Source organism: Ambystoma mexicanum, chromosome 2p, assembly GCF_040938575.1.
Source record: "Ambystoma mexicanum isolate Mex_15411 chromosome 2p, UKY_AmexF1_1, whole genome shotgun sequence".
Taxonomy (NCBI): Eukaryota; Metazoa; Chordata; class Amphibia; order Caudata; family Ambystomatidae; genus Ambystoma; species Ambystoma mexicanum.
This window is the reverse complement of record NC_090923.1, coordinates 32,185,837-32,206,306: the sequence shown is the minus strand read 5'-3', so window position 1 is coordinate 32,206,306 and position 20,470 is coordinate 32,185,837.

Below are 20,470 nucleotides of genomic sequence, written 5' to 3'. Positions count from 1 at the left end.
AGGCTGGGAAAATGTTTGCCAAAGCTATCCTGGAGCGATTACAGAACTGGAAAGAATCAAGAGGGTTCATTAGCCACCTACAAGTTGGTTTTCGGAAAAGGTACAGCACAATAGATCAGAGCTTCCAATTCCATCTAATCCTGGATAAATAGTCAGCCCTTAGTCGTGTCAGGATATATGCAGTCTTAGTAGATCTAAAGGACACTTTTGACTGTGTTCCCAGAAATTCCCTTTGGCAAGTGCTAAGAAACAAAGGTATCCCCCAGAACTTCTTGATCAAAATCCAACAGCTGTATACTGATAACACATTGTTTGTATGCTGAGGTTTGAGGGGCGAGTTGACAGACCCAATTGCTATTCAGAGAGGTGTCCGGCCAGGCTGCATGCTAGCCCCACTCCTCTTAACATTTATATCAATGAGGTTATTGACCCACCTAGATTGGGCAGCAGCAGGCTCCCTGCACTGTTATTTGCGGATGATGCAGTGTGGCTGGCCACATCCCCAATGTGTCTTAAGACCACTCTGGCAAAGTTCATTGACAAATGCAATGAATTGGGTCTGGAGCTCAATAAAGAGAAAACAAAGACACTTGTCATCAGACCTCGCCTGGCACAATCCTTGAGCTTGACATTAAGGTGGATGGAACAAATCTAGAACATGTCCTATCCTATGACTACCTTGGAGTCAGGTTCATGGACAACGGTTTGTGGTTGCAGTAGGTAACTAACGCAATGGCCACTCGTAAAATGTATTGTGGCGGCATAGGGCATTTTTACCGAATGCATCACAGCAATGCCATTAGCCCATTCCTGCTATTACACCGGATGTAGGCCACTTCCTTGTCACTATATGGGGCTGAGATATGGGGACACATGGGTTTCGAAATCTCTGGCCATTGTTGAAAGGACATTTTTAAAAATGCTATTCATATTACCAAGTTCTTCGCCTAGCACTAGTATATTTATGGAATGCAACCTTCAACCGGTCGAAGATCAAGCATTGGATGAGGATTTGGACCTCGCCGGATTTGGCCGTATATAAAGATGCCTGGGTGCATATTTTGTCTCTAGTGGGGTCCAAGTCCCTCCCATGGTTCAGATAAGTGAAAACAGAATTATCTAAACTGAATCTGGACCAGTACTGGAGAACTGAAGCGACAGATCAAATGCGCAGGTGGTACCCTCCCCCATTGCAGGTTAGAAGAGGAATGCACCGCTCTTAAAACCGCTTTGTATTATTTATTGTATAAACCTGATTTGGGCTTGAGCATTACATGGACCTGATTAGCCCGAGAAATGTCTGGCCGCTATATATATACAGTTCTCTCTCAATACTCTAAAAGTGGGATCTTTTACACAGAATTGGCCAGTGTCAGGGGGTTCTTTGATTCTGTCATAAAATGACTGGAAAAAAGACAGACACCGATTGTTTGATGCAGGTAATGTTATGTTATGAGTGAATATTTTTCTACCAAACAGTGTAGTAACTATGTGTTCCACTTTTCTTATCAGCCAATCAATCCGTTATTATTTTGTTTTACCTCAACAGTTATCAAGGGATTGGAAAGTGTAAATTATAGTTCCCAAGCAGTTATAAGCACTTTTCTTGTACAAGTGGTTAATTTCTTCTCTAAGCACCGAGTAATTCACTTAGAAAATGTTCACTGACTGTTTTTTAGCTAATTTAAATGTTCTGCCCTAAACATGCTTGGGTAGGGTTTAGTGTAATGCTTCAATAAGGCATAGAGAAGCAGTTTGTTGGCTTATTCAATTCTTGACAAATGCCTTGTTTTTACTAGAGTTGTGACTTACTGAGGTGATCTGTATTTATGGGCTTGGCCATCTGAGGAAGAAACACATCCTTTCTCTTTTTGGGGGTGAGGGAGTTAATTATATTTATGTGCAGTCTTTAACATCATTAATATCACACACTATATCTGCTGTGACGTGTTCATCATCATCATACACCATCTCCATGGGGACTTAAACACAATATGTATCACACATTATCTTTGGGAGGGACTTTAACATCAATGAAAGCCCTCACCATCTCTGTAAGGACGTTAATATCATTATAATCGCATGCTCTCTCTGTAGGAACTTGAGCACGAGTGTTATGATACAAAATCTCTCATAAGTATCATGCACCATCTCTCTGGGGACATTAACATCATTATAAATCACACACCATAACTGTAGGACATTAACACTATGTTAACTACTTACTACCTCTGAGGGGGACTTTAACATCATTGTTAGCCCAAACCATCTTTGCGAGGATTATAACACCATTCTAATCAGATATTAAAATGAGTGTTAAGATAAAATGTCACTGTGGTTCTTTGACAACATTGTTATCACACACCATCTCTCTGAGGACTTTATCATGATTATAATTACACATCATCTCTGTGGGAACTTGGATATCATTATTATCACACACCATCTCTGTGTGGACCTGAACATCAGTATCACAAAACACAATCTCTACAGGGTCCTCAACATCGCCAACATTGCACACCATTTATACGGGGACATTAACATCATGATAATCACACACCCTCAATGTAGGGACTTAAACATTAGCATTATGATACAACATCTCTGTGGGATCTTTAACACCATTTTCACACATCATCTGTGTGAGGACTTTATCCTCATCACATCCCATCTCTATGGGGACCTTAATACAATTTATATCACCTATTATCTCTCAGTGGAACCTCAATGTCACTAATAGTCCACACCCCCTCTGTGAGGACTTTAGCATCATTGTAATCACACACCATCTCTCTGGAGCCTGCAGATATTACTATTAAAACAATCTTTGTGTGGACGTTTACTTTACCATAATCACGTACCATCCCTTTTTGGAAATGCCACTTTTGTCCCAAAGAGGACAGTAACATCTCTATCATCACACCAATCCGAGAGAGGCGATGTGGTTCAGTGGGCAAGTATGTGACCTTGTAGCAATCCAAATCCCTGCTGCCCACTGGACCACAGTATGTGATGCTTTATTATTCACCTCATTGTTATTTGGGGTGTTGTAATAGGGTTTAATGCCCAAATGAAGTTCTGTTAAGTGAATATCTTACAGGAAGTGCAACGACATTACCATCCATCGGTTGTATGTCTCTAGGATGTGGAACAGGATCAGGAACAAGTTATGTACCTCTGTCAAGACCTGAAAGAATCTTTGCACACCATCCCTGTGGGAATGTATCATTACTACAATCGCACACCATTCTTGCAGTTACTTAAACCTCATCATCATCATCATCATCACAGAAATAGGGGGAAGTTATCATCATTGTATTGTCCCTTGTTAAGACATTAAATTGCCCTCACCACACACCTCTGTAAGGACTTAAATTTCACGGACATCATACCATCCATGATGCAACTCCAATATCCGACATCACACGCCATCGATGTAGGTACTTCAATGCCACGATCATCACATACCTCTTATCTAATGAATATAACACCCACCCATTACGCACGTCTCTGTGGTGACTTAAATATCCCCAACAAAACACACCATATCTGTGGCAACTCCAATTTCACAGTCATCCCACACCATCTCTGTGAGGACTTCAATAGCTTAATCATCACACAACATCTCTGTGAGGACTGTACCATGTCCTTCTTCATTCACCCCCTCTTTTGGGACTTAAACATTTGTGACATCACACATATTGTCTGCGGTCACTAAAAAGCATCTTTTAAACCTTAATGTCATCCTCATTCACATAACACAACATCCAGGTGTGAACTTTAACACCACAATGTCCACACAACATCTTTGTGGGGACTTCAATGGCATGATCATCACACAAAACCCCTACAAGGACAATAAAACTCAGCTCATCACACATAAAATCTGTTAAACATCCCAAACAACATATACTTTATGTGTGTACACTCAAAATCTCAGTCATAACACACCATCTCTCTGGGGACTTCCGTAGCACAATCGTCACACACCATCTCTGTGAGGACTTTACCATACCCCTCCTCTCTCAATCCCACTGAGACCTAAACATTTCTAATATCCTACACAATGTCTTTGGTTACTTACACATCTCTGTTGGTCCTTAATGCCATGCTTCACTCTCATCACACAACATCCATGTGGGGACTTTAAAACCACTATATTCACACGCCATCTCTGTAGGGACTTTAATGCCATGATTATCACACACATCACTGTGGGTACTTTTAGTGCCACCATCATCACACACCAGCATTATGAGGACTTTAAAACCACACTCATCAACAACATCCCTGAGGAGGCATTCATCTCACGGTCAAAATAGATCAACAAAATACACCATCCTAAATCAGAGAGCAGATAGTAACACCATTATATCATGCCATTCTTGTGGTAGGGCTTATTGTAAAGGTTACATTTATGACTGTGAACCCAGGAAGCCTACATCTCAATCACAGATTCCTCTCTGTATTACATAGTGAGAGTCACAATCAAACATTTAAAACCCTGAAGCAAATGGAATGTGGCTACTGGTCAAATTAAGTGTATTTAAGTGAACATGCAAATGGGACTTGGACCGAAATTAAACATATTAAAACGATACCTTATTGTCATTGTAATCACACACCATCTCTATGGGGACCTTATCATCATTGTAATCACACACCATCTCTGTGGGGACCTTATCATCATTGTAATCACATACCATCTCTGTGGGGACTTTAGTGTTATCATAATCCCTTGCCATATCTGTGAGGACCATATTTCATATTTGTATTTTTTGTATTTTATTTAGATTTATATAGCGGCTAATGCCCAAGCGCTTAACGGCACCATAATTACATACTGGGCCTCATTACATGGTAGGCAGTGAGCCATGGCGCTATTAGCGCCATGGCTCATGCCGGTAAAATACTGGCATCGCCTTGGCGGAAAGGGGATTTACCGCCCCATTCCAAGGTTGGAGGGGCGGTAAATCCCCCTTCCACCATTGCCCTTCCCCATTCCCATTTCTGCCCCATAGGGCTCTATGGGAATAGGGAAGGCGCTAATTACGGCACCGCAATTTTGCAGTGCCGTAATTAGCTCTGAGGTCCCTTAGCGGGTTGGATTTTAACGCCTGCAAAAAGCAGGCGTTAAATCCCCCAACCCGCAAAGGGACCTCGTAGTAAGGCGGTAAGGATTTACCGGTACCGGTATTTTACCGGTACCAGTAAATCCCTACCGCCATCCGTGTAATGAGGCCCATCGTCTCTGTGGGGACTAAAGTATAGTCCTAATCACACACCATCTCTATGGGGACCTTATCATCATTGTAATCACACACCATCTCTGTGGGGACTTTAGTGTTATCATCATGACTTGCCATACATGTGGGGACCATATTTTGTATTTGTATTTTTTGTATTATATTTAGATTTATATAGTGGATAATGCCCAAGCGCTTAACAGCACCGCCTTGAAACACTTGCGTAAAGGCGTGTTATAAATGCATTATCGTATAATATCACCATAATTACACACTGGTCAAATTAAGTGTATTTAAGTGAACATGCAAATGGGACTTGGACCAAAATGAAAAATATAAAAATGAAAAATATTAAAATATATTCACTGTAAATCGTCTTAGATTCCTTAAATTACTTATATTTGAAGATACAATTCTGTAATTAGTTTGTGTTGTTTTAAAACAGCCATATCTACATTTGAAAATGAATGCCCAAGCGCTAACAGCCACATAATTACACACTGACTGAACAGGGCAAGGCACAGTCCTAATCACACACACCATCTCTATGGGGATCTTACCATCACTGTAATCACACACCATCGCTGTGGGGACCTCAACATGATTGCAAGTACACAATGTCTCTGTGTGGAGTGTTTCATGATTATCGCACACAATCTCTGTGGAAAATGTAACTTTTCCATAATCAAACATGACCCCTATAGGAAAGTTAACTCCACTATTACTATATACATTCCAAAAGAAGAAAGCAACATCATTTCCATTACACCATTTCTAAAGAGGAGATATGAGTTAGCAGGGAGGTGATGCCTGTGAAAGAATGAAAGCTGAATTTGAATTAATGATTCCTTTTTGGCCACAGTGTGCCAGCCTGGGTCAATCGAGTCATCTCCTATGTCGCAGTTATCTTTTCTGGAACATTTTAAGTGTTTATAATAGTGTTTAATGCCAGAAACTAGGTGCCTTTTTAAGGTTTAATGCAAATTAAACATCTTGTGGGAAATGCCAAACCATCAAAATGCACCTGTTGTGATAGCTATAATGCAGGCAGGTACTCACATGTATGAATACAATTTTATAATGTATATTGAGTATTATAAAGTAAGCATTTTTCCATTTGCTTATGGGGCAATCCATCCCCAATAAGAATAATAAAGTAAGTCCCTACAAGGATGGTAACACGCGTCCAAGTCCCCACAAAGATGGTACCGGACACGCGAGTAAAAATAAGCATTTTTGCAAATATGAAGTTGGATCCTTTATTGTGAATTTTTTCTGAACCTAGTTCTGCTATTAGCCAATTTCTAAAACATTGGGAAAGGATAGTCCCCACGAGGCAGGTCCCCACATATAGTCCCCACAAGGTAGGTAAAACGTGTGTGTGTGTGTGTGTGTGTGTGTATGTGTGTGTGTGTTTGTGTGTGCGTGTGTGTGAGAGAGAGAGAGAGAGAGAGAGAGAGAGAGAGAGAGAGAGAGAGAGAGAGAGAGAGAGATAATGGTGTGTGGTTTGGGTTGGGGGACACTGTAAGAATGGTACCACTGGATCGGCTATTTGAGAAATATGTAAGGAGAGACATGGGAAGATCTATGCGTACCCCACTCGAGTATATGTGTTCCGCAGTACCAGGTAAAGATACTCAGATAACATTGTGAGTGGGTTGTGGATACAAAAGGGGTAATGTACACGCCGTGGCCTGAAGAGGGCTCAAATGTTGGGTCATATGTATGTGTATTTGGCTGTGAAGTATAAAGGGAAAAAGTTGAAAAGTAGACTGGGTGTCCTCGAACTCTGGAGGATCTCCGCCCTTTGACCAATATCGTGGAGGCACCATTCCTAGTTGTACTGAATACCACAACAATTATTTTTAACATACCAACTATGGCCACATATTCTACTGTGATTGATTTGAAAAAAATATTTTCTCATTCCCATTGCACCATGTTTATGTATCGTGGGGAGCAATTTCAACATACAAGGCTCCTTCAGGGGTACTGTCAGTTTACCAGTATATTTAACAGAGTATTGCATATGGATTTGGGTAACATACACGTTCACAGCATCATTATTCAGTATGTAGATGACCTCCTAGTGTGTAGTAACACCAAAGAGCAGTGCAGAGAGAACTCAGTGGCACTACTGACTTTGTTTGTAGAAAATGGGCACAATGTGGACAAAGACAAGATGCAGTGTTGTCAGAAGGAAGTGGTATATCTAGGGCAAATTATATCTTCATCAGGAAAAAGGGTAACCCCAGGGAGAGCAACACCCCACAGCCTACCACTGTGATAGAGATGGAACAATTTCTCGAATTGTGTAATTATTGTAGAGTGTGGATTTTTGACTACTCTAGTTACTCAAAGCCCTAGTTGCAAGGACTCAAAGAATCAGGAAGTTAAAGGGTCGCTCACATGAACATGAGAAACGATCACATGCTTCCAAGAACTTAAGAATGGTATAATTAACACTCCAGTGTTAGAATTCCCTTGTGTAATTGAAGGTTGCTATTTGTTCTCACATTCCAATGGGGAAGTAATGACAGCAGTGTTGACCCAGGCAACAACTATGGGACATAAACCTTTGGTCTATTACAGTGGGACCTTGCACTCAATAATGCAGGGCCAATTCCCTTGCAAACGGGTGTTAGCAGCTGCTGCTTTTGCGATTGAAAAATCATCAGCAATAACAATGGGGTGCTCAGATTATATGGAGCATGCAGTTTTTGCCATTCTGGAATGGTCCAATCCAACCCTCACTACCCTCACTACCCAGAGAGCATCAGGTATTATCAAATCCTTCCATTCACATTGTAAGGTATTGCACAGTGAACCCTGCGACGTTCATTGCAATACCTTTACAGCCACGGGAGGAGGTGCATGACTGTGTCACATATGATGGTTCTGATGATGACCCAATTCATGCGAGGGAGGATTCCATCGAAGAGGGGGGGGTGCTTTTCGTTGATGGTTCATCAACGATTTATCAGGAGACTGGCCAAAGGCATACCGGTGTCGTGTGAAGCAATTCGTAATGGGGAGTACCAAGTCGCAGTTTAAAAGAGGTTACCAACACATTATTCAGCACAAGCAGCAGATGTGATTGCACTGATTGAAGCACTAAAAGATCCTCAAGGGTGTTTAGTAACGATATATTCTGATTCGGCATACGTCACATCCACAGTACATTCAAGGTTGTCTACATTGCGAAAGAGAGGGTTTAAGAGGGCCAATGGGACGCCTGTACATCATCAAACATTGCTAAAAAGATTAATGTGTGCCTTATATCGCCCCTCAGTAGCGGCGGTGGTGAAATGCCCTGCTCACACCCGGGACACAGACTTTGTTTCACTTGGTAATGGTGCTGCAGACAGGGCCGGCAAAGAAGCAGCATATTTAGAAGTTCTAGATGATACAGCAAATCCCGAGGTAGCCATACACCAATTGCAGCTATCATTTCCTTATATAGCAGTCCCACTCACTCAGATAATTGAATTTCCAGGTCAGGCAAACCAAGAGGAGAAGGATTTGTGGGTGAAATGGGGGTGCTCACTGTCACCGACAGATCTGATCTGGAGACAAAACATTACAGGTAAAGATATAATACTGCAGGAAATTCTCATGGTTGCTCTTGAGCAACCACACAGCACATCTGTCTAAACAGTATATTGCAGCTGAAATCCAGGAGGACTGGTTTCTCCCCAACCATCAAGAATATGTTGATGCATTCATGGCAAATTGCACTTCCTGCCACCTCTACAGCACTGGGGACACACTCAGGATGTTGCATGGCACATTACCCCATCCAACAGCACCTTTCTGGAGCTCCACATGGACTATGTGGATATGATAAACAAGTGCAGTAACTATCGTTATCTTATTGCTGTTGTGTGTCCGTTTTCCTGATGGATTGAGGTGGGCCATTTTGCACAACCAGATGCTAAATCAGAAGCCAAATGTTTTGTACGCAAGGCCTTTCCTCATTGGGAATATGTGATGTCCTAAAGTCAGAAAAAGGTACTCTTTCAACAAATTATTTAAAGAAGACAGTAAATTAGTTAGGTATGGTACTGTGCCAGTGTAAATTATAGTCAGGTCAACCGTGGATAAACTAAAGGATTTTATTTGATGAATTGTCTGTCCTTTGGTTCGATCTTAGGTCCTCCTAGGCTTCACAAAACCTTTTTAAGCCAACAGTAACTAAATGGTGGCATGTGCTAATGTTTCACTCTAAATCTGGCTTTCTCAAGGCATGGTAATACATTTTCAACAATAGAAAAAAATTCCCTGTTTCAAATCACAGGTATTTGTGTGTTAGTAGCATTGTGAATCACATTCAATCAGTTGTCTATATTTCCTGGAAATGGTAATTCACAACTCTTGGATGTTAGCAACCTTGGTTAGTAACATTGTTTTATCAAATTGTGAAGTTTCCCATTGGTTAGTACCACATTGTCACATCAGTGACACATTAGTTAGAATTGACATTCCTTGTATTCATGTAAAGGTTATATTTACAATGGGCCACTATCCATGTTATAAATAATCATGTGGAAGCAATGATTGCAGAGGAAAGGAGAAAAGATTGAAGAGGGGTGTTAGGGAGACCATTCTATATGTGAAAGTCATTCATCAAGGAGAGTTGCGGTGTCCAAGTAATCATCTTGCAGTACAAGTTTCTATTCTTGGTTTAGATTAATTATTCATTTATTTCTACACAGGATTACTCATTTTCTAGACTTCTTAACCAGTGTCTACTTATGAGCATATATACTCTCTATCAATACAAATGGGTGAGCCTGATTATAGTGGTTGGTTACCAGTTAGCCATTCTGTAATGGGCAAGTTACAGTGCTTGGGTGTAAATAAGTGCTTGCATACTTTTAACTTGAGTTTATAGTGCGCTATACTTCAATGTGCATGCAGGCCCCAGACCAATTCTCTGTCTCCTGGAACAACACCACCTCTCAACTCATTCCTTTGTTGGCGTTTCACAATGCCCGGTCTTGGGTCTGATCCTCTACACTCTACACCTCTGCTCTTGGGGCACTAATCTCCTCCTTTGGGTTCACGTACCAACTCTTTGTGGACAACACCCAAATCATCTTTGCTTTTCCTGAACTCTCCTCTGATTTCTATATCAACATTTCCAACTCTCTACCATTAAATATTGGGTTGATTTGCACTCTCTTATGTTAAACTCTACTAAAACAGAGGTACTCTTCTTCCCTGCCAAAAGCTCTCATCTCTTCCTATCTAGTTCTCACCAGACACTCTCCCCTACTCTTCTTCATCTAGAAACCTCGTCATCTATGACCCTTCTCATACCTTCATTACTATGCTCTCCAAAAGTGGAACAGCAACTCCCCTCAACCTCCTAAATATTAGGAAAATCAAGCACCTTCTTCATTTCAAAAAAGCCAAGCATCTCTTACCACTCTTGTCTTCTCTAAACTGGACTACTGTTCCAGCATCCTCTTTGGTCTCCCCAACTATGCTTTCTGTCCTCTTGACAAGATCATTAACTTTGCTACCAGGACTCTCTTTAGACTCCATCACTTCACACCGACTTCCTCAAACCGTCTCCAGGCTGGATGGCTGATGATGCAAAACGGGGCCAGATTTAAATGTCTTGTCCTGGTTCACAAATCTATTCACGGTAAGGCACCACTGTATCTATCCTCTTATATTCAATGCAATAAGCCTTCTCGTGATCTGTTCTGCCTCCTCGACTACCCTAGCGGCTCCTGGCTCTCCCTGTGCTTCCTCTCGCTTCCACTCTTTCTCTCTTCTTGACCCACCTGCATGGAATGAGGGACATTAGAATGTCCCTCAAGCTCACCCCATCATAAGAAGCTCACAGGTTCCTGTTGAATCGATTTCGTATCTATTGTACATTTGTTTGTGTTCAAAATAGCATTGTTCCTCCTGTATATAAATAGATTTACAAAATACTCTGTTTCATAGAGATAACTTAGAAAGAACACAGAATACATTATGAATCAACCTGAAAAATGACTATGATTAGCTTTATTTTCACCAGTCTAAATGAAACACTACAAGTACCAGAATGCAGAGTAATGTCAGCCTACAGCTAATAGCAATTTAAAATCTTTGTTCCCAGAACCCGGGAAGAGTCAGGATTACCATGGAAATGAAGGGCAGGGCTCCACTTGGAGCCGCTCTTCCATTTCCATGGAAATGTCCAAGAAGGTTTTCTGAGCGTTATCCATTTCTCAAATAATTAATTAATCAACTGGATTCTTAAGTCAATGTCTACTTATGACCAGGAATCCTGAGTCTAAACATACATGGATGGGCCTAATCAGAAGGGTGGTTCCCAGTGAACCTATCTGTTGTTGGTGTTCTATAGAGCACACATTTAAATCCAAGGCGAGCTATATCTTTCAACATAAGCTGTGCTGCACATCGATGAGAATGGGTATCCCAGGTTTAAGGCTAATTACCTTGGCAGTATCCTGTGCAACGTTATAAAAGAAGTCCTTCAAGTACTTATTGCAGGTTTGTCTTAATACAAAGTAACCATAGTTTTTGAGTGAGAATTATTTTAGTAAAATAGGTCAATTACTACCATAGGGCTGCATTTATTTACTTTCCTTATGTCAGCAAGGGGTGCTTGTATATAAAGGAGGGTGCATTTCACTTTTGAAACCATGAGGTCCTTAAATCAGTAACATGTCATACTCTGGATGGGATCTAGAATGACTCTTACACCAAATAATAAGACCGATTCAAGAAGATGGCAAAAACTCTCTCCCGGCTGTTTTATTTTCAATTGTCTAAGAGAGTTACAACGGACATCAACGGATGTCGTACAGAATTTTCAATGCATTTGATAAAAAATTATACTTTTATAGCAATACTCGTCATACTATGTGGCAAAGTAAGAAAATCCTACCTGGGGTTTTGGTTGGCTTAAGGGGAATGTCTAAGTATACTTTCTATATAGGGACGGGTTGCGATTGGGTCTCTGCAGTCAGGTGGACAACTTATGCCCACCACTAGTGCAAGTCATCTTCATCAGTTATTAAGTACATAGTACATAATTGGCTCTCAAACTATAAGGCCCTTCGTTATATGGCCCTCTACAGCTGGTTGTCACTCTTGTGCCCTACTGGAACATTCGGCTCACGAGCAGCACGTAAGCTGGTACCCCATGTGTCAGTGGGTGGACTTGACCGTGTCTCCCCACCCAATTGGCCCAATATCTCTCATGGCTCATGCCGTCTGCCATTCAGATTGTCTATGAACTTTTCCTTGTAAAGTGTGCGCGCTCCTGAGAACAAAAGGGTGTAAAGGCACACTCTTATCATAGTTCAGGTCTGTACGCCCAACTCCTATTTCCATCCTTGACTCACGTGACAGGAGACGGTATTTCGGCCTGTTTTGCAGCATTTGATTGTCTTGAATTAATAAATTTGACACTTGTGTTATTCTTTCTTTGTACCTTAACACGGACTGATTCAGCTTCTGATATTCACTGTTCTTTAAGGATAGATAACAAGTTATTGGCCGCTCGATCCTTTCACACCAGGCCAAACAACTATTTCAGGCCTTTCCTCGATCTTTTCTCTGTGGGTCTGAGCTTACTAAATATGTGACGCTGATGACCAGAACTCTATATAATGACGGCACCGCCTGCAGTCTATTCACTGCGTATAGCTAGCCTTTAAGATCACTTAGTCTACTTGGGTTGCTGCATCTGTACAGTTATAAACGGCTTGCATTTTCTGCAGTGCTCTTCACAGGTGCAATCTTCATTCCGCATATGAAAGTTCACTTGAATCCTTATTTCTTCATCAGATTCTAAAAGGTCTATACATTCTCTTCTTCAGCCACTCTTCTCAGTGTGTCACGCTCGTTTCTTGTGACATCACCAACTCCTATTTCTTTCATCTTCATATTCCTTCGGGGACCTCCTCCAAGAGATTGTCATCTCTACGGGGATTCGTCATACAGGGTCTTCTTAATAGATACCTTTTCTCGAAGACTCTCTGCGGAATAGGCACAGTCACTGGTGCTGTGCATGTCGCGATTTCCGGCTTACAAACTATTGGTAGGCTAGGGGCGGAGTGGTGGGACTTCCTGTAGTGACATTGAGCTGCTCCTCTCCACTCCCCCCTCTGGTTGATTCATCGACCACTCCTTCATCAATCTTCGCATCTTGGTATCCACTCTTGAAGAAGTGCTTCTTCGGTGTCCAAATCTTCACTATTTCCTTCCCGGATCCTGCTGATTTTACATGTTCATCAGTCCTTTTGGTCATGTGGCTGCACTGTCCATTCGGGCTACAATAGATCCATTGTGCTACGTACTTCTTGTGATTTGTTGGATGCAGGAACTTTGTTCCCTCAGGTGCTAAAATGCTGGCCTCTACATATTTTCTGATCTCTTCATCTGTCAACTCTTTGAGTCCAAACCCTGATTCGAGATTGATCATGATCTTCATTCCTACTGCATTTTTGCTGTCTTCTTGCACTGTGTAATTAGTATCCTGATCACACAGAATCCAAACATCACCATCACTAATACTGCTCCAAGGAACTTGAAGATATTCGCCATCCATTGTGGAACCCATGAGAAGATCGATGCAAACCAACTGTCACCTGCAATATCTTCTGTCTCATCTTCCATCTGATTGTGCAGATCGTCAGCAACGTTATGGCCTCTGTCAAGGTCCCATTCTCGTCATCATGAGAAAGTATGCATGTGCCTAACTCGTTACCCAATGCATTCCTAATAATATGAACAGTAAGATTGTTAGAGCATATGAATAATGGTGTGTAATCTATGTATATGCACGAGGGAGAAAAGTCAACTCTGGCACAGCGGTTGAAAAACTAAAGTAGAATAAGATAAAGTTCACAACTAGGGAACTCCTGTCACTCGCACACTTTCCTGGGCCCAAAAGTAAGAGCCAAACGTTTTATACAATAGTGTTTGGTGTTGTACAACACTTCACAACAAATGTGGTAAAATAATGTGGTAAAATAAAAGACAATCTTTCAAAATAACATCTTCTGTGCATTCAGTTATTCTTCAAAATAAGTAAAGTAGTACTTGGAATCCAAATATCCACAAAGAGATATTTCACTGATTTTTCATACAGGTTTATTCCTCATGCCCAACACGTTTCGAGTTCAAATATCTCTTCATCAGGGGCTGTGTTCTACAAAAATTCTAAAAAAAGTGTAAATAAGGTACATTCAGTGGAGTATTTCAAATTGACAAATAATTACAATGCACTCATTTATTCAATAGGCATTCTCATTAATAAACTCAACAACAGTATGACCATTATGTCTTATGATCTCCATGGAATCAGTGACTAGAAATGCTGCAATCAATCTCTAGACCATTGTAACTTTCTTGTCTAGTGAATCCACTTATACCCTATTTTAAAACCGAACCATAGTCCATAAAATCTTCATATTTGCGATCTTCTAGTTCAGTGGTCGTAAAGATAATGTACGGTTCACTAAAATTTTACTTTTAAGAGCCGAGATGGCATGATGTTATAACTTACTAATGTTCCTATAACTTGATACAATGTGCTATGCCACTTGAAAGGTTGTCCAAAAAACTAAAATGAGCTCACCTCTCTGCAGGTGTAGTGATCCTAGAGTAAGAACATCAAAAACATTTGTGAAGATCATCACAATGCTCACAAGGGGTTGTGCAATCCAAGAAATAAACAATGTATGTATATATCACAGGCTGAAATACCTATGTCTTGTCATACAAGTGTAAAAGAATGGTATGGCTTTATTGAACAGTGGTAAGTGATTAGGTCAATAACCCATTACCCACCATGGGAATCCATTCATGGATCAAGGATAGTCCCAGGATGGTTCCAAAAAGCTAGATCATCTCCTGGTGTGGCCAAATTCTGTCAGAAATATATATGATAAGGACCTGTCTCTATGTGTTACCCTATGTCTAGCCAGCTACCCCCTTAAAACACTTGAATCTCTTCTGCCTGCTCCGGGTTTCACTCTGCAGTGCTGCTATTAAAGATATACCGAACTAACCTCACCCAAGATTTGAGTCTGCCAAATGATTTCTGTGACACAGTTGGCACTGCTTGACTAACATGTATTGTTGATGATAATAAGGGTCAGTGCTGGGCCGGTATTGATTGGTCAGTGTGTAGTTCTCAAACCCCATTGTCAAGGGCCTTTTAAAGCCAACAGAAATATCATGTATTCTTCATTATGAAGGCTCTTTAGTTGGCTTGGTTTGCTTGAAAATGCACAAATCTGGCATAACGTTTCTGAACATTTCTGTTGGATGCAAAGAGCTTAAATATTCCCCTCTAAAATGGCCTTTGGTTGTACCATGAATACCCCTGTTGTGATTCACAGAAATGTGGTAGAGCGGTGGTGCGGTGGTGTAGGGGAATCATCCCTTTATTGGTCAATGTATTTCTGGGTTTATCGTCAAGCGAAAGAGTGGCCGGTTAAGAGAATTACATCTCTACAGTGTTAACAGGGAGTGGAAAGAAGAGTTGTTGCCAAAACGTTATGGCAAGCTTTAGCTCAGTGGTCCTCAAACTGTGGGGCTGGCCCCACAGGGGGCCTGAAGGATATACAGGGGGACACGAGGCTCTGCAAAAAGCAAGTATGTGTTTGCTTTTAATGAGGCGATATGCCCCGAGGTGGTGGGCCGACCCTGTACGTAACGGGCCACCATCCAAGTTAAGAGGCAGAGCACAGCGAGGTTCCCTTAACGAGGGTGGCAGTGCTGTTACCGAAAGGGTTAGCCTGCCACCAAAGGGCATATCGCCATTAGCGCCTAATGTTTTTTTTTAATAAAAACCAAAAATAGAAATGTACCTTTCCTGCTTGGCCCCGACGGGGCCGCACAGTGCTGCTGAAATCCTCCGTCTATTTGACATTTGATGACTTTGACATCATCCGCATGGAAAGTGGACTGAGGGGGAAGCTGCACTGCAGGCGCCGAGCTGTGCTGGAAAGGTACTTTTCTTTTAAAAAATGTTAAGGTGCCTTAGGCACCCATGTAGGAAACTACAAAGGTGCGATGGCGAGGGGGAGAGGGGAAGTGAAGGGGGTGCTGGATGCCCAGGCATTGGGAACATGGGTTTGTACCATACAGTACAGTCCACCTCCCGAGCCTCCGGGTTTGGCTGGCATCCCCTTCAGACTACTAATAAAAAATATAAGCAAATATGGCACATGGTGGGCCCGGCAACAATATTTTTACTTAAGGGGGGGTGCTCGGCAACAACATTTTTTACTCAAGGGGGGCTCAGCAACAAAACATTTGAATGCCACTGCCTTAGGTCAATGTGGAGAGAATTGGGGGGAATAGAGTGTACGTAGTCTGGTAGTGAGCATGTATCTTTCACCCAAAATTCTCTGTTCATGCGAGGAAGACACTTGGGTGGACGCATGTGTTCACCGGCTCCACAACTTTAGGCTGAGTCCCAGCAACACTCCGAAGCACAAGTATTTAAGGAGAAGAGCCTTAAAACTCAAGGCTTTGAAAGACTTCTTGTCGAATGAAGAAATAGCATTGTTGTTTCCCTTGTTCCTGACGAGAGTTTCTTCTCTTGGATGCTGCTTCTCCGAGCCAAGTCCATACTTCACCTAAAAGCAGAGGACCAGAATAGGATCCTATTCAACCTAGAAGCAGCGACCCGTGGAAGCGCCACAACACATCCACCCACCCAGAGGTATTTTCCCCAGTCATCCTCTGCTGCCTCTACAGAGGTGGCGGGAGGCTTCAGTGAAGGAACGTGCAAATATTGTCATTGTCAAAGACAAGGGGGAATTATGCACCCCGATAATGACTGATATTAGCATGACCTTGCCACGACATTGCCACCAAACAGCCATCAGGCTAAAAAAAAGTCTGCACCTACCCTGACCAAGCTGATTTAACAACTAGCTCTGCCCCCTGGACTATGAGTGGTCCTAGCTTTCCCTTATTTGGGGGTTCCTTAAGCTTTCCCTTATTTTAGGGATGCTTAAGCTTTCCCTTATACGGGGATCCTTAAGCTTTCCTTTATTTGGGGGATCCTTAAGCTTTCCCTTATTTGGGGATTCCTTAAGCTTTCCCTTATTTGAGGGATCCTTAAGCTTTCCTTTATTTGAGGGATCCTTAAGCTTTCCCTCATTTGAGCGATCCTTAAGCTCTCCCTTATTTGAGGTTCCTTCATTTGAGGGTTCCTTAAGCTTTCCCTTATTTGGGAGTTCCCTAAGCTTTCCTTTATTTGATGGATCCTTACGTTTTCCCTTATTTGGGGTATCCTTAAGCTTTCCCTTATTTGAGGGATCCTTAAGCTGTCCCTTATTTGAGGGATGCTTAAGCTGTCCCTTATTTGAGGGATCCTTAAGCTTTCCTTTATTTGAGGGATCCTTAAGCTTTCCCTTATTTGGGGGATCCTTAAACTTTCCCTTATTTGGGGGTTCCTTAAGCTTTCCCTTATTTTAGGGAGCCTTAAGCTTTCTCTTATTTGGGGTATTCTTAAGCTTTCCCTCATTTGAGGGATCCTTACGCTCTCCCTTTTTTGGGGTTCCTTTATATGAGGGATCCTTAAGCTTTCTCTTATTTGGGCATCCTTAAGATTTCCCTTATTTGGGGGTTCCTTAAGCTTTCCCTTATTTGAGGGATCCTTATGCTTTCCCTTATTTGGGGTATTCTTAAGCTTTCCCTCATTTGAGGGATCTTTACGCTCTCCCTTATTTGGGGTTCCTTCCTTTGAGGGATCCTTAAGCTTTCTCTTATTTGGCGATCCTTAAGCTTTCCCTTATTTGGGGGTTCCTTAAGACTTCCCTTATTTGAGGGATCCTTAAGCTTTCCCTTATTTGGGGTATTCTTAAGCTTTCCCTCATTTGAGGGATCCTTACGCTCTCCCTTATTTGGGGTTCCTTCATTTGAGGGATCCTTAAGCTTTCCCTTATTTGGGGGTTCCTTAAGCTTTCCTTTATTTGAGGGATCCTTAAGTTTTCCCTTATTTGGGGTATCCTTAAGCTTTCCCTTATTTGGGGATCCTTAAGCTTTCCTTTATTTGAGGGATCCTTAAGCTTTCCCTTATTTGGGGGATCCTTAAAATGTCCCTTATTTGAGGGATCCTTAAGCTTTCACTTATTTGGGGAATCCTTAAACTGTCCCTTATTTGGGGGATCCTTAAGATGTCCCTTATTTGAGGGATCCTTAAGCTTTCCCTTATTTGGGGAATCCTTAAGCTTTCCCTTATATGAGGGATCCTTAAGCTTTCCCTTATTTGGGGGTTCCTGTTAATGATAGCGTCACGAGGGCGCTGCGTACCTGTTCGTCCAGTTTGGGGCCTCGAAGATGATGCCAGACTGTCTGATGATCTGTGGAGATGTGACAGATGGCGCGGGAAACCAGCCCAGCTCCCGCCCAAATGGAACCGGATTGGAGGTGAACCGGCTGCCAACGCCACGGGTTCGCTCACGCCTGATTAGCGTGGCGTCGGGACGGTGCAAGCACTGACAGGGGAGCCTCCTTGTCGATAGTTCAGGGTCCACAGAAGGCAATAGGATCCGGATGGAAGCTGAAGAAGACCAGAAGGCTTGTGGTAGAATAGTTCTTCCAAGTATCAGCAACAAGGCAGCTAGAGACAGAGGCAGGCAGGCAAGGAGAACCAGAAGGAGCAGTAGGACCCAGGACCAATGGGAAAAGGCCTGCAGGGGGAACCACCCCAAAACCAGAATGGGAGCCAGGAAGAACAAGGATCCCCAACCCCAGGAACGGAAGGAGAAGGGAACAGGGGAAAAGACTAGAAGGGAACCAGGAGGGATAACAGGCAGAAACAAGGGCAAGGCAGAAGGACTCAGGAAAAACAGGTAAGTAGAACTAGGAACCAGCGTAGACACGGTCCGAAACAAATCGCGTTGAGACGTGGTTTGAATAAGGACCGGGGCTCCTTATATGTGGCCACCAATACCTGGGAGGCTTGCCACGCAAGCCATGCTGTTTCCCAGGCATTGGTCTGCCCACAAGGCTTGGGCCGTAGAATCCCCCGAACCGAGCACTCTGCGCACTGCGCATGCGCGGAGAGCGGCCACCCGCGCATGCGCCGAGCAACGCACACAGAAGACCCGGAAGCGCCCGAGACCCAGGACAGCCCTTGGCCCCGAAGACGGAAGCGCGGGTACACCCTGCAGGACGGGGAGCGCCGCAGCAGGTAAGGGAGCCCCAAGACAGGTGGCGTGACACTATGCCCCCTCCCAGAAAGACCCGGGGCCCCAGGCTTCCAAGGAAAACTAAGGAAAAAGTCACGGACAAGCCGGGGTGCATGCACATTATAGCGCGGCTCCCACGTGCGATCACACGCAGGGTAACCCTTCCAATCAATCAGGAATTGGAGCACACCCCGACGAATCCGTGTATCACAAATTTCCTGAACTTCAAACTCAGGAACCCCCCGTACCTGAACAGAAGAGGGATGTGGACCGGAGCGCCTAAAGACATCCTATACATAGGGCTTAAAAAAGGAGACATGAAATACAGTATGTACTCGCCAAGAGTGGGGTAATACTAGCCGAAATGCCACCGAGGACAAGCGCTGGCAACCTTGAAAGGTCCATAGAACCGGGGTGCCAACTTAGTGGGTAAATTGCGTACTAGCAGGTTCTTAGAGGATAACCAAACCAAATCGCCCACCTGGAAATCAGGCTCTGCGGTCTGGGCCCTTATCTGCCTGCTCCTTCATGCGCTCTCGTGCCTCTGCAAGGGTACTCCAGGCCAGGTCGTGTTGTTTCTGGATTTTGAAGACCAATTGATCTACAGACGGAGCAGCGCTGGATAACACAGGAGAGAAGGGAACAAGCTTGGGATGTAGTCCGGCCGAACAAAAAAAAAGGACTGATACCGGTGGCGGCATGGGTTGCATTATTATAGGACACTTCAGCCAGATCCAGGTACCTCATCCAGTTGGACTGAGTGGCATTGGCATAGCATCGTAAGTACTGCTCCAGGGTTTGATTAGTCCTCTCAGTCTGACCATTGGTGTGTGGGTGATAGCCTGAGCTCAAGGCTCTGCGGATACCAAGATGATTGCACAACTGATTCCAGAAAGAAGAAAGAAATTGTGAACCGCGATCTGAGATGATCTTCTCTGGTAGACCATGTAACCGGTAGATGTTGTGTAGAAATGCCAGAGCCATCTGGGAGGAAGTCGGGATTTTAGAAAAAGGAATAAAGTGTGCATACTTTGT